Raw genomic sequence first — 14,598 nt, 5'->3', positions numbered from 1 at the left:
AGAAGTGATAGGAGGTGATGTTCACCCTATGGGAGCAATGTGAAGAAAAGACCTTTAGATTAGGATGAAAACAATACATATAATGAAAAGATTATTGCTTTCCAGAGGTTTGGAGAAAAAAAACAGGGAGCATTGAGTAGATAAAGCATAAGGTTTTTAAGAATATTTATTTTGTCTTTTGTGTTTCTCTTTCCCTAATGAAAGGAAACAAAGAGAAATGACACATTCTGGGACCAAGCAGAAATTATGAAACATGATCGTGGAGTATCTTATACTTCTAGATGTAAGATAATCTTTATTTAAAAAAGAAATCCACAATATGGGGTATAACAAGTGGATAGAAGAACAATGGAACAAGATCCCAATATCCCAGCAGGAAAAACACATGTATCAAAACAAACGAAGGAGGATTAGATTATAACTCAAAACACCTAGAAAATATTCATGAGCTCATAATGCCACAAATAAAGTTTTTTTATTTATAAACTTTTTTTATTTTTATATTTCCCACACAATTACGACCCCCTGATTTTGACCCCAATCCCTCCCCTCCCTGCCCCCCACACCCCCATAGAGTGTCTCTGGTTCATAGTTGTTTGTTGATTTTGATTTATACTTTCTTATAGTTATTCTTTTTCCTGGTCCCTTATTTAAGTTTTCTAGATTCCTGCTATGAGTGAGACCATCGGTATTTTTCTTTTTCTTTCTGGCTTATTTCGCTGAGCATGATCCCTTCCAGCTCCATCCATGTTGCTGCAAATTGCATGTGTTTATCTTTTTTGAATGCTGAGTAATATTCCATGGTGTATATATACACCACATCTTCTTGATCCAGTCATCTATTTTTGGGCATTTGGACTGTTTCCAAAGCTTAGCTATTGTAAATAGTGCTGCTATAAACATAGGGGTGCAGGTGCTCTTTGGAATTAATGTTTCTGTGTCCTTTGGGTAAATACCTAGGAATGGAATTGCTGGATCATATGGAAGCTCTACATTTAGTAGGTCAAGAAATCTCCACACAGCTCTCCATAGTGGTTGGAACAGTTTGCACTCCCACCAACAGTGCAAGAGAGTTCCTTTTCTCCACAACCTCACAAACATTTGTTGTTACTAGTTTTTTTAATATGTGCCATTCTCACTGGTGTAAGGTGGTATCTCATTGTAGTTTTGATTTGCATTTCTGCCCGAGCCCGCGGACTGGTCAACGAGGTTCTCGGGGGGAGAGCAGCGACCTGAAGAACAGGGGTACACCACGGAGGGAGACACGTACACTCTTCGTTCAGCTATCGCAGGTCTCTTTTACTTTCGGTTTCAGCGGGGCTTTATAGCTGGGGACCGGAAGCGGAAGAAGCAGGCCAACAGTGCCTAGCCAATGATTAAACACATAACCTTATTTGGTGCGCTGGAGGCCGTCATGCCTACTGGGCCAAAAGGAGCACAGCCAATCACGGAAGGGGGAAGTATCCTGATGCCACGAGGTAAGGCGCCAACAGATCCCCCTTTTCTCTTTATTAGTGAGGAGGAATATGCCTGTCTTAGGTTGTGAATTGCAGGGACGAGCCTTACCCGTCATTACCCAACGGTCCTAGATGGAAAGGGAGCGCGGGCTGTCTTAGGTTGGTCTTGTCCCACATTCCATCTTACCCGTCATTGGCTATCCATTCCAGCATCCTCAAGGGGGCCCAGCCAGGAAGCTGGATAATGACTGAAGTTAAAAGGCTGCCAAAGGTCAGGAAGGTGGGACTCCCATAGCATGTAGGCTGTGCTACCTACTGGCCAGGCGCAGACGGCGACCGGAGATCCGTATATGTGCCCCCGCTTTCCAGCATTTCCAGGCGGTGATAGTGCACCTGGATAGGTCTCGCCTGAAGGGGCTGTATTTGTTGCCTTACAAACCCAACCATTTTGTTTAAAACACAAGAACCTATAGCAAGTAACAATAAAAGAGATAACAGGGGGGACCCAACAGGGGAAGCAAATACAGCAAAAGTCCATTAAGGCCAGTCCATAAGGGGTTGGTTGCAAGTTCCTGGAAATGGAGATGGCCAAACCAGAGGCACCCGTGGCCAGGGCAGAGGTAATGCCTTGCAGTTGCAGGGCGAATCCAAGGAAGAAGACGCGGATGCGAGAGAGGCGGGTGGTCCGAGGCCGGCTAAGACACAGCGACAGGGTACTGTTGAAGAACCAGGAGAATCCCGGTGGCCACAGGCATCCTGAAAAGGAAACAAAAAGAGACGCCTCAGAGGGACTCAGCAACCCTGGGCGGAAGTGGTTGACGGGGCACCTCGGCGGCGTCCGGAGGTTTTGTAGTGGCGCTGGGTGGTGCAGGTACAGCGCGAACCAAGCGCTCTGGGAGCCAGCGAGGAGAGTCAGCATCGTGGGGGTAGACACAAACCGCTCCACGAGCCCAAATCAAAACAGGGTCTGGACCATTCCAAGAGCCGGTAAGTGGGTCCTTCCATTTGACCAACGCAAACTGAGTGGAGGTGGAGGAGTACCAAAAGCGGTCGGCTGCACTTTTACCAGCATCATCCAGGCGGAGGAAATTTAAAATAAACAAGGCATGACACAGGACATTGCGGGGCGCCAATCGGGAGGGGTACCAGGAAGATTGGCGGATTTTGTGAATAACGGTTTTGAGTGTCTGGTGGGCTCTTTCAACGATGCCCTGTCCCTGGGGATTATATGGTATGCCAGTAGTATGGGCAATGGAAAGGGTGGCACAGAATTCAGAAAATGCCTTGGAAGTGTAGCCCGGTCCATTATCAGTCTTAAGGGACTTAGGCACGCCTAAAACAGAGAAGGCATAAAGGAGATGGGAGATAACATGTTTGGTGGCCTCCCCAGCATGGGGAGAAGCCACCAAAAATCCACTGAAGGTATCAATGGAAACATGGACATACTTGAGATTACCAAACTCAGAAACATGGGTGACATCCATTTGCCAGAGGTCTCGAGGGGCCAAACCACGAGGGTTGACACCCAAGTGAGGGACAGGAAGGGAAGTAGCACACGTTGGGCAGGAGCGAACAATGTGCCTGGCTTGGTCTCGGGTGAGACAGAACAACACACGCAGGGACCGGGCATCGAGATGATGGAGGTCATGGGCTTGTTGGGCCTGGGTGACAGAAAGAACGTGAGTTGTCTGAGTGGCCGCATCGGCCAAGTTGTTTCCGTGTGTCAAAGGTCCCGGAAGACCCGAATGGGCCCGAAGATGGCCGAGGAAGAAAGGGGCAGTGCGGTCTTGTATGGCCTCCTGACAGCGTTGAAAAAGGGTCGCGGCCATGGAGGATGTTTTGATAAATGGGGCGGTTTCAAGTAGGGGGACCGACTGGGCGATGTAAGCACTATCCGTATATAAATTAAGAGGTTGATGGGCAAAGGAAGAAAGAACAGTGATCTCTGCCTCAAGCTCTACAAGCTGGGCCGAGGAATGAGGGGTTTTCCAGGCAGTGGAATGACCATGCACCACATATGCGGCTGTCCCATTGGAGGATCCATCGGTAAAAACTGTGAGGACCGACGGAAGGGGCGATCTTTGTGTGGTTTTGGGAAAGACAAAGCGGTGGCTGGAAGCAAACTGAACAAGTTTGTCAGGAGGGTAATGGTTATCCAAAACGCCCAGATAGGAAGCCAGTGCGATGGGCCAAGTATCAGTGGACTGTAGCAACCAGTCAATCTGGTGGTTGGAATAAGGAGTGACCACAGAAGAAGGCTCAAGGCCAAAGTATTTGCGGGATGCAAGACGTCCCTGAACAATAAGGTCAGCCACAAGGTCATAATATGGGAGAAAGGTCCTTTTTGAGGAAACTGATTGATGGAGCCACAGGACAGGGTTGTCCTGCCAAAAGAGCCCAGTGGGACAGTGTTGAGTGGAAAAGATAAGGAAGGAAAATGTTTTGGAATAGTCCAAACTTACAAGAAAATGATCATTAATGGCAGTTTGTACCTTTTGTAAGGCAATCTGGCCCTCAGGGGACAGAGATCGCGGAGACGCAGGATCAGGGTCGCCCTGGAGGGTATCAAAAAGGGGCTTAAGGTCTGCTATGGGCAACTTTAAATAGGGGCGAAGCCAATTAATATCCCCCAGAAGTTTCTGGAAATCATTAAGGGTGTGAAGATGGTCGGTTGCAATAGTTGCACTTTTAGCAGTAATATACGGACCATCGAGATGGAAACCAAGGTAGGTGTAGGGGTCACTAATTTGAACCTTCTCAGGGGCGATTGTTAGCCCTGCCCAAGTTAAATGGCAGTGAAGGGAGTGGAAGCAAGCTAGAACCTCTTGTGGGTGGTTGCCTGCCAATAGGATGTCATCCATATAATGAATGATGTAAATAGAGGGCCATTGAAGACGTACCGGCCGGATGGCGCGGGCAACAAAAAGTTGACAGAGAGTAGGGCTGTTAGCCATACCCTGTGGAAGAATCACCCACTGGAAACGCTGAAGAGGTTGTTGAAAATTGATAGAAGGAAGGCTGAATGCAAACCTTTTCTGATCATCGGGGTGAAGTGGGATGGAGAAGAAACAGTCCTTAAGATCCACAACAACCCGGAACAAGTTTTTTGGGATGGCAGCCAGTGAGGGAAGGCCAGGCTGTAGGGCACCCATGAGTGTCATAGTGGCATTAACCGCCCTGAGATCTTGAAGGAGTCGCCATTTGCCTGAGGATTTTTTAATGACAAAAATAGGTGTATTCCAGGGCGACGTGCTAGGCACAATGTGACCGGCACAACTGTTCCTGCACCAGTTGGTATGCTGCCTGGAGTTTAATTTGGGACAGAGGCCATTGGTCGACCCAGACCGAGTCATCGGATTTCCAAGAAATAGAGATGATGTCCGGGGAGGGTACAGGAACGTCAATGGCCTCTACGGAAAACTTCCCAGTCCGGCACGGCTTACCTGGCCCTTAGGTTGGATGGGCTGCGTAATGCCTTGAAGGCGGGATCCAAGGCCACGACCCGGAAGAAAGCCCTGAGACAGCATTTGAGCGGTAACCACCTCATTAGGGCTACACATCATGAGACCCATTTGAGAGAGGAGGTCCCGACCTCAGATATTAACCGGAAGGCCAGGCAAGACACAAGGCTTAACGTGGCCAGTATGGCCCTCTGTGTCTGTCCACTGTAGGAGTTTGGAACTTTGTAATGGATTGGCAGATTGTCCTATACCTTGAAGGTCGGTGAGCGTGGCTACGGTAGGCCAGGAGGGAGGCCAGTCAGACTGGCAGATGATAGAGACATCAGCTCCAGTGTCGATAAGACCGGTGAAAGAGCAGCCGTCCAAAGAAAGAGTAAGGGAGGGCTTGTCCTTAGTTTCGGGCTGAACCCAAAGGACATCTGTGACATTAGTGCGCGACCCTCGATGAGGAAGGGTTTGTTGTCGCGGCCCGGACAACAGGGGGAGAGGAACCTACTGGGCAATTTTTTGGCCCTGGCGAATTTGTAATGGGAGAGATGCGGAGGCAACAACCGAAAGGGTGCCTGTGAAGTCTTGATCTATGATTCCAGGAAAGACATGCAGGCCCCGGAGGTTGAGAGAGAAACGGCTGAGGAGGAAGCCACAGGTGCTCGCCGGGGGCGGTCCCTTGGACGTGGTGGGTAACACTTGTGGGCCCATTTCTGGAGTTAATAATGTGTCGGTGGCGGCACAGAGGTCCAATCCGGCGCTACCTGAGGTGGCTCGGGAAGTTGGCCACTTACCAGGGTGGGACTGGTCATCGATGGAACGAACCCCATTGTTTGTTGCGGGGCCTGGGGCTGGCCCCGCTTGAAGTTTCCCGAACCGGGGGGGGGGGGGGGGGGGGGGGGGGGTAGGGGATTTCCATCTGAGTCAGTGAGGGAGCGGCATTCGCGGGCCCAATGGTAACCCCTACGACAGCGTGGGCAGAGTTGGGGGGGTCGGGAAGAAGCGGAGGTAGTAGTAGCCATGGTTTGAGGTTGTTGATTAGTGAAGGGAAACGGAGACGAACGGGATACTGAGGGAGCGGCAGGTGATGGACAATTTCTGGCAAAATGGCCCTGTTTTTTGCATTTAAAACAAGTAACCTGAGCTTGTGTTTGGCCAGCCACATAAGTGGCGACCGTCTGTCCCGAGAAGGCAGTGGCCATGGCCAGTCCTTGTTGGTAGGCAGGGTCAATGTCTGCACACGCAATGACATAATCCATAATGGTAGAGGTAGTCCAGTGAATGGGACGTATAGCGGCCTGACATGCGGGAGAAGCATTTTCAAAGGCCAGTTGACGGACAAAGTCAGAGGATCCAGCTGTACCTCCTAACACGCATTCTGCAGCAGTTTGGAGGCGATCAACAAAATCAGAATAGGGTTCCCCAGAAGCCTGACGTATTTTAATTAAGGGGGTACCAGTGTTGTTTTTTGAGGGAAGTTTGCGCCATGCACTAAGGGCAGCAACACTAATTTGGGCATAAAGGCCGGGTGGAAAATTGATTTGGTTATTTTGATCAGAATAATTGCCTTCTCCAATTAGCATTTCAAGGGTCCATCCATTGCGGGCCTCGCGGTTTTGTCTTTCAAAAACCTTACAATTATCAATAAACTCAGCCTTCCAAAGGAGGTGATCGCCTCCAGAAAGGGCGGCCTTTGCCAGGGAGTACCAATCCGACGGAGTGAGAGAGGATTGGGCTAAGGTGTCCAAAACAGTGAGGGTGAAGGGCGCCGTGGCTCCATAAAGGGACACCGCCTCTTTTAGTTCTTTAACGTTGCGGAAATTATGAGGCTCATGATGACGTTGAACAACGCCCTGGGCGTTGGTGGTTTCAACCACCGGAAAGAGATGTAATGGAGCAGGACGTGAAGGAGGAGGGAGGGACGGAGAGGGCGGCTGAGTGGGAGGAGTCAAAGAAAAAGGCGGCAAGGCAACAAGGGAGGAAGAAGGAGGGCAAAATGGTGGCAAGGCGGAAACAGAAGAAGGAAAAAATGGCGGCGGATTAACTTGTGGGGGAGGAGCAGAAAGGCCGTCAGCAGACACGGGGAAGGCCGTACACAATTTATCAAAATGGTTAACAAGAGTATTAATTTGGTTTCCCAAGGTCTCAAGCGTTTGTATTAAAACAGGCTTTTTTACAGGGTCCTTGGCAATAGAGGGGGGGGGCCAATAGCAGCCCTCTTGTTCTGCCAACTCGTCCCAGTCCACCTCGGAAGCCGGAGGAGACCCACGGCGGGGTCGCGGCAGAGAAGGGTAGAGGCTTTTGCATGGGGGAAGTGTATTTGGAAGGGGCTCCTTTACGGGGGTGCCGGCAGGTTGGGGGGCACCATCTGGCACTGGGGGCGCATTATTTTGGGGATTAGTCTCATCACAAGGGTTGGGGACCCCTGTCACATGTTTTGGGGGCAAAATTTCTTCATCCTCACTATGGGATGAAATTAGGTCCTCACCGCAAGCCCCGGAAGGGGGAGCCTCAGCTACACTGGAGGGGGCACTTTTAAGGATATTTTCAGTATAGAAGATAGCATGTTGTAAGCCAGGATCAGTTTTTCGCTTAGCCAACAGATCATTAATAAGATTCCAATATGAAAAGGCCGTTACAGGAAACTTTTCAGGCCCAAAAACTCGGTAAAACTCGTTGAGAGGATCTCCCACTCTCTGCCAGCGTTTTTCATCAATAGTTCCTTCTTTAGGGAACCACGGGCATGTTTCTTGTACAAAATCAAAGATAAAAAGAGGTCCTTGGACTTAACCCTAACTCCGCGTGTCCTAAGAGCTTCCTTGAGCTGGGAAACATAAAGCTGGTGCTCACTAAGTGCCTGTCCCATTTTTAAACAAATCAGACGCCAAAACTTACCTAATGACTGTCCCGCCGGGTGGGTCGGGGCCTGAGTAACTCGCGCCGCGCGCCGCGTCTGGATCTACTGGAAATCACTCGTACCTCGAGCGCCATGTTGGGCGCCACCTGCCCGAGCCCGCAGACTGGTCAACGAAGTTCTCGGGGGGAGAGCAGCGACCTGAAGAACAGGGGTACACCAAGGAGGGAGACACGTACACTCTTCGTTCAGCAATCGCAGGTCTCTTTACTTTCGGTTTCGGCGGGGCTTTATAGCTGGGGACCGGAAGCGAAAGAAGCAGGCCAACAGTGCCTAGCCAATGATTAAACACATAACCTTATTTGGTGCGCCGGAGGCCGTCATGCGCACTGGGCCAAAAGAAGCACAGCTAATCCCAGAAGGGCACATGCCCTTATTTGGTGCGCCGGAGGTCGTCATGCGCACTGGGCCGAAAGGAGCACAGCCAATCACGGAAGGGGGAAGTATCCTGATGCCACGAGGTAAGGCGCCAACACATTTCCCTGATTACAAGTGATGTTGAACATTTTTTCATATACCTGGTGGCCATTTGCATTTCTTCTTTGGAGAAGTTTCTTTTTAGCTCATCTGCCCATTTTATGACTGGGTTATTGTCTTTGTTGTTGTTGAGTCTCATCAGCTCTTTGTAGATTTTTCTCATCAGTCTGTTATCATTAGTGTTGTGTGCAAAAATGTTCTCCCAGTCAGTGAGGATTCTCTTTGCTTTTGTTATTGTCTCTTCTGCTGTGCAGAAGCTCTTTAATGTGATGTAGTCCCAGCTGTTTATCTTTGCCTTCACTATCACTGCTTTGGGTGATGTGTCTGTAAAGATGTCTTTGAGGTGCATATCATGGAGTATTTGGCCTATATTTCCTTCTATGTATTTTATGGTTTCAGGTCTTATATCTAGATCTTGAATCCATTTTGAGTTGGTTTTTGTGTATGGTGTGAGGTAGTAGTCAAGCTTCATTCTTTTGCATGTAGCAACCCAATTTTCCCAGCACCATTTATTGAACAAACTTTCTTTGCTCCAATGCATAGTCTTTGCTCCTTTGTCAAAGATTAGTTGACCGTAAATCTGGGCGTTTATTTCTGGATTTTCAATTCGATTACATAGGTCTGTGTGTCTGTTCTTGTTCCGATACCATGCAGCTTTGATGATTATGGCCTTGTAGTATAGTTTGAAGTCTGGGCGTGTGATGCCTCCACTCACTTCTTTTTTTTTTTCAGGAAAGATTTAGCTATTTGGGGTTTTTGGTGATTCCATATAAATTTCATCAATAATTGTTCTATTTCTTTGAAGAATGACATTGAAATTTTGATTGGAATAGCATTGAATCGGTAGATTCCTTTTGGTAGGATGGCCATTTTAATAATGTTTATTCTTCCAATCCATGAGCAGGGGATGTCTTTCCATTTCTTTGTGTCTTCTTCTATTTCTTTTAACAGTGTTTTATGGTTTTCTTTATATAGGTCCTTTACCTCTTTTGTTAGATTTATTCCCAAATATTTGATTTTTTTTGTTTTGATAATAAAAGGAATGGTTTTTCATTTCTTCTTCTTCAGATTTATTGTTTGTGTATAGGAAGGCTACTGACTTTTGCGTGTTGATTTTGTATCCTGCCACTTTACTGAACTGACTGATGAGTTGAATTAGTTTTTCGGTGGAGTTTTAGGAGTTCTCTATGTATATTATCATATCATCTGCAAACAGTGATAGTTTGACTTCTTCTTTTTCTATTTGGATTCGTTGTATGTCTTTCTCTTGTCTTATTGCTCTGGCTAGGACTTCCAGTATTATATTGAAAAGCAGTGGTGAGAGTGGACATCCTTGTCTTGTTCCAGATCTTCATGGAATTGCTTTCAGCTTTTCACCATTGAGAATGATACTGGCTGTTGGCTTGTCATAGATGGCCTTTATGATGTTGAGGTATGTTCCTTGTATCCCAAGAAATTCAAGGGCTTTTATCATGAATGGGTGCTGCACTTTGTCAAAATTTTCTCGGCATCTATTGATATTATCATATGTTTTTTATATTTCTTTTTGTTAATGTGTTAGATAATGTTGATTGATTTTTGGATGTTGAACCATCCTTATGTCCCTGGCACGAATCCTAATTGGTCGTGGTGAATTATCTTAGGGATACATGGTTGGATTCTGATAGCTAAAATTTTATTGAGGATTTTTGCATCAGTGTTCATTAGGGAGATTGGCCTGTAGTTTCCTTTTTTGTGTTGTCCTTATTTGGTTTTGGTATTAGTGTAATATTGGCTTCATAGAACATGTTTGGTATTGTCCCTTCCTTCTCAAATTTTTGGAAGCGTTTGTGAAGGATAGGCACTAATTCGTGTCTGAATGTTTGGTAGAATTCATTTGTAAATCCATCAGGTCCTGGGCTTTTGTTTTTGGGGAGGTTTTTCACTACCATTTCAATTTCACTGCTTGTCATTGGTCTGCTTAGGTTTTCTATTTCTTCTTTATCTAGCTTTGGGTGATTGTAGAGTTGTAGGAATTTGTCCATCTCCTCTAGATTGTTGAACTTGTTTCCATAACTGTTCATAGTAGTTACTGACTATTCTTTTGATTTCTGCTGTGTCCATTGTGATTTCTCCTATTTCATTTATGATTCTGTTTATTTGTGATTTCTCCCATTTTCCTTTGTGAGCCTGGCTAGGGATTTGTCTATTTTATTGATTTTTTCGAAGAACCAGCTCTTGGTTTCATTGATCCTTTGGATTGTTTTTTTAGTTTCGATTTCATTTATTTCTGCTTTGGTTTTTATTATTTCTTTTCTTCTACTGGTTTTGGGGTATATTTGTTGTTCTTTTTCTAGATCTTTGAGTTTTGAGATTAGGTTGTTTCTTTGAGTTTTTTCTTGTTTCTTGATGTGAGCCTCTATTGCTATATATTTTCCTCTTATTACTGCTTTGGCTGCATCCCATACATTTAGGAAGTTGGTGTCCTCCTTGTCATTCAATTCAAAGAATATTTTAATTTCTCCTTTGAGCTCCTCATTAGTCCAGTGGTCTTCCAGAAGTGTGGTTTTCAATCTCCATGAGGTAGGAGATTTCCTTGCCTTCTTTTTATGGTTTATTTCTAGTTTGATGCCTTCATGGTCAGAAAAGAAGGTTGGTATGATTTCAATCTTGGTGTATCTGTTGATGTATGTCTTGGGGCCCAGTATGTGATCGATGCTGGAGAATGATCCATGTGCACTTGAGAAAAAATGTGTACTCAGAATTTTTTGGGTTTAGTGTTCTATAGATGTCTGTTAAGCCCAAGTGCTCTAGATCCTTATTTAGAGCTTTAGTGTCTTTACTTATTTTTTGTCTTGTTGATCAATCCATTGTTGATAGTGGTGTGTTGAAGTCTCCCACTATGTATGTGTTTTCTCTGATGTCTGTTTTCAGAGATGCCAATAGTTGTCTGATATATTTTGGTGCTCCTTCGTTTGGTGAATATATGTTAATGAGTGTTATTTCTTCTTGAAGTATTGTCCCCTTGATCATAATGTAGTGACCGTTGGGGTCTCTTTTTATCTTTTTGAGTTTGAAATCTGTTTTATCTGATATAAGTATAGCTGTTCCTGCTTTCTTTTTGGTCCCTTTGCTTGTAGGATTGTTTTCCATCCTTTAACTTTGAGTCTATTTTTATCTTTTGTAGCTAAATGTGTTTCCTGGAGACAGCAAAAGGTTGGGTTTTGTTTCTTAATCCGGCCTGCAACTCTGTGTCTTATTATTGAAAAGTTTAGTCCCTTTTTTTTTAATATTAAATTTTATTTTTATATTCCCCCATACAATGCAAACGCCCCATTCTGACCCCAATCCTTCCCCTCCCACCCCCCACCCCCCAAAAAGTGTCTCTGGTTCATAGTTTTTTGTTGATTTTGATTTTCACTTTCTTATATTCATTTTCCTGGTCCCTTATTTAAGTTTTCTAGAAGTATGTTTAGTAGGTCCTGAAATCTCCACACAGCTCTCCATAGTGGTTGGACCAGTTTGCACTCCCACCAACAGTGCAGAAGAGTTCCTTTTACTCCACGCCCTCGCCAACATTTGTTGTTGCTAGTTTTTTTAATATGTGCCATTCTCACTGGTGTAAGATGGCATCTCATGGTAGTTTTGATTTGCATTTCCCTGATTACAAGTGATTTTGAACATTTTTTCATATGCCTGTTGGCCATTTGCATTTCCTCTTTGGAGAAGTTTCTTTTTAGCTCATCTGCCCATTTTTTGACTGGATTATTTACTTTGATTTTGTTGAGTCTCATCAGCTCTTTGCAGATTTTTGTGATCAGTCCTTTATCATTAGTGTTGTGTGTAAAAATTTTCTCCCAGTTGGTGGGGTTTCTCTTTGTTTTTGTTACTGTCTCTTTTGCTGTGCAGAAGCTCTTTAATTTAATGTAGTCCCAGCTGTTTATCTTTGCCTTCGCTATCACTGCTTTGGGTGATGTGTCTGTAAAGATGTCTTTGATGTGAATATCATGTAGTATTTCGCCTATATTTCCTTCTATGTATTTTATGGTTTCAGGTCTTATGTCTAGTTCTTTAATCCATTTTGAGTTGGTTTTTGTCATGGTGTGAGGTAGCAGTCAAGTTTATTTCTTTTGCATGTAATGACCCAGCTTTCCCAGCACCATTTATTGAACAGACTCTTTCCTCTATTGCATATTCTCTGCTCCTTTGTCAAAGATTAGTTGACCATAAATCTGTGGGTGTATTTCTGGATTTTCTATTGGGTTCCATTTGTCCATGTGTCTGTTCGTGTTCCAATACCATGCAGTTTTGATTATTATGGTTTTGTAATATAGCTTGAAGTCTAGGTTGTGATACCTCCATTCCCTTCTTTTTTTTTTCAGGAGTGCTTTGGCTATTTGGGGTTTTTGGTGGCCCCATATGAATTTCATCAATATTTGTTCTATTCCTTTGAAGAATGTTATTGAAATTTTTATTGGAAAAGCATTGAATCTGTAAATTGCTTTTGGTATGATGGTCATTTTGATAATGTTAATTCTTCCAATTCATGAGCAGAGGATATCTTTCCATTTTTTTTTGTGTCTTCTATTTCTTTTAACTGTGTTTTATAGTTTTCTTTGTATAGGTCCTTTACCTCTTTTTAGGTAAAGGTTTATTTTTAGGTTAGCTTTATTCACAAGTATTTGATTTTTTTTTTGTTTCAGTCATAAAAGGGATGGATTCCTTAATTTCTTCTTCTTCAGATTTATTTTTTGTGTCTAGGAAGGCTACTGATTTTTGTGTGTTGATTATATACCCTGCTACTTTACTAAACTGATTGATTATTTTGATTAGTTTTCCTGTGGAGCTTCATGCATAGTGGATTGTCTTGTGATCTAATATGTGGTCAATTCAAGAGAATGATCTATGTGCATTTAAGGAAAATGTGTATTCAGTTTTTTGGGGGGTGCAGTGTCCTATAGGTGTTTATTAGATCCATGTGGTCTAGATTTTCATATAGGACTATTGTGTCCTTGTTTAATTTCTGTCTTGTTGGTCTTCCGCTTGGTGAGGGAGGAGTGTTGAAGTCATGATCACACTTATATTTTCTCAAATGTCTGTTTCAGAGCTGACAGTATTTGTCTAATGTAGTCTGGTGTCCCTCAGTATATATCAATAAATGTTATGTCTTTCTGGTGTATTTTCCCTTTGATAATTATAGAATGTCCTTTGGTGTCTCTTGTCACCTTTTTTAAGTTTGAAGTCTGTTTTATCTGCTATAAGTGGCTACTCCTGCTCACTTTAGAGGCCATTTGCTTATAGAATTGTTCTCCAACCATTTACTTTTATTTTTTTATTATAAATAATAAATTTTATTTTTATATTCCCCATACAATTGCAACCCCCCCATTCTGACCCCAATCCCTCCCCTCCCGCCCCCGCCCCCCTAAAAGTGTCTCTGGTTCATAGTTTTTTGTTGATTTTGATTTTCACTTTCTTATAGTTAATCATTTTCCTGGTCCCTTATTTAAGTTTTCTAGATTCCTGCTATGAGTGAGACCATCCGGTATTTTTCTTTTTCTTTCTGGCTTATTTCGCTGAGCATGATCCCTTCCAGCGCCATCCATGTTGCTGCAAATTGCATGTGTTTATCTTTTTTGAATGCTGAGTAATATTCCATGGTATATATGTACCACATCTTCTTGATCCAGTCATCTATTTTTGGGCATTTGGGTTGTTTCCAAAGCTTAGCTATTGTAAACAGTGCTGCTATAAACATAGGGGTGCAGGTGTTCTTTGGAATGGATGTTTCTGTGTCCTTTGGGTAAATACCTAGGAGTGGAATTGCTGGATCATATGGAAGCTCTATGTTTAGTAGGTCCAGAAATCTCCACACAGCTCTCCACAGTGGTTGGACCAGTTTGCACTCCCACCAACAGTGCAGAAGAGTTCCTTTTTCTCCACACCCTCGCCAACATTTGTTGTTGCTAGTTTCTTTAATATGTGCCATTCTCACTGGTGTAAGATGGTATCTCATGGTAGTTTTGATTTGCATTTCCCTGATGACAAGTGATGTTGAACATTTTTTCATATGCCTGTTGGCCATTTGCATTTCCTCTTCAGAGAAGTTTCTTTTTAGCTCTTCTGCCCATTTTTTGACTGGATAATTTTCTTTGTTGTTGTTGAGTCTCATCAGCTCTTTGCAGATTTTTGTGATCAGTCCTTTATCATTAGTGTTGGGTGCAAAAATGTTCTCCCAGTTGGTGGGGTTTCTCTTTGTTTTTGTTATTGTCTCTTTTGCTGTGCAGAAGCTCTTTAATTTGATGTAGTCCCAGCTGTTTAT

The sequence above is a fragment of the Talpa europaea genome (assembly GCF_964194135.1).
Source record: "Talpa europaea genome assembly, chromosome: 12".
Taxonomy (NCBI): domain Eukaryota; kingdom Metazoa; phylum Chordata; class Mammalia; order Eulipotyphla; family Talpidae; genus Talpa; species Talpa europaea.
The sequence above is the reverse complement of the archived record's forward strand: the minus strand, read 5'-3'. Positions refer to the sequence as shown.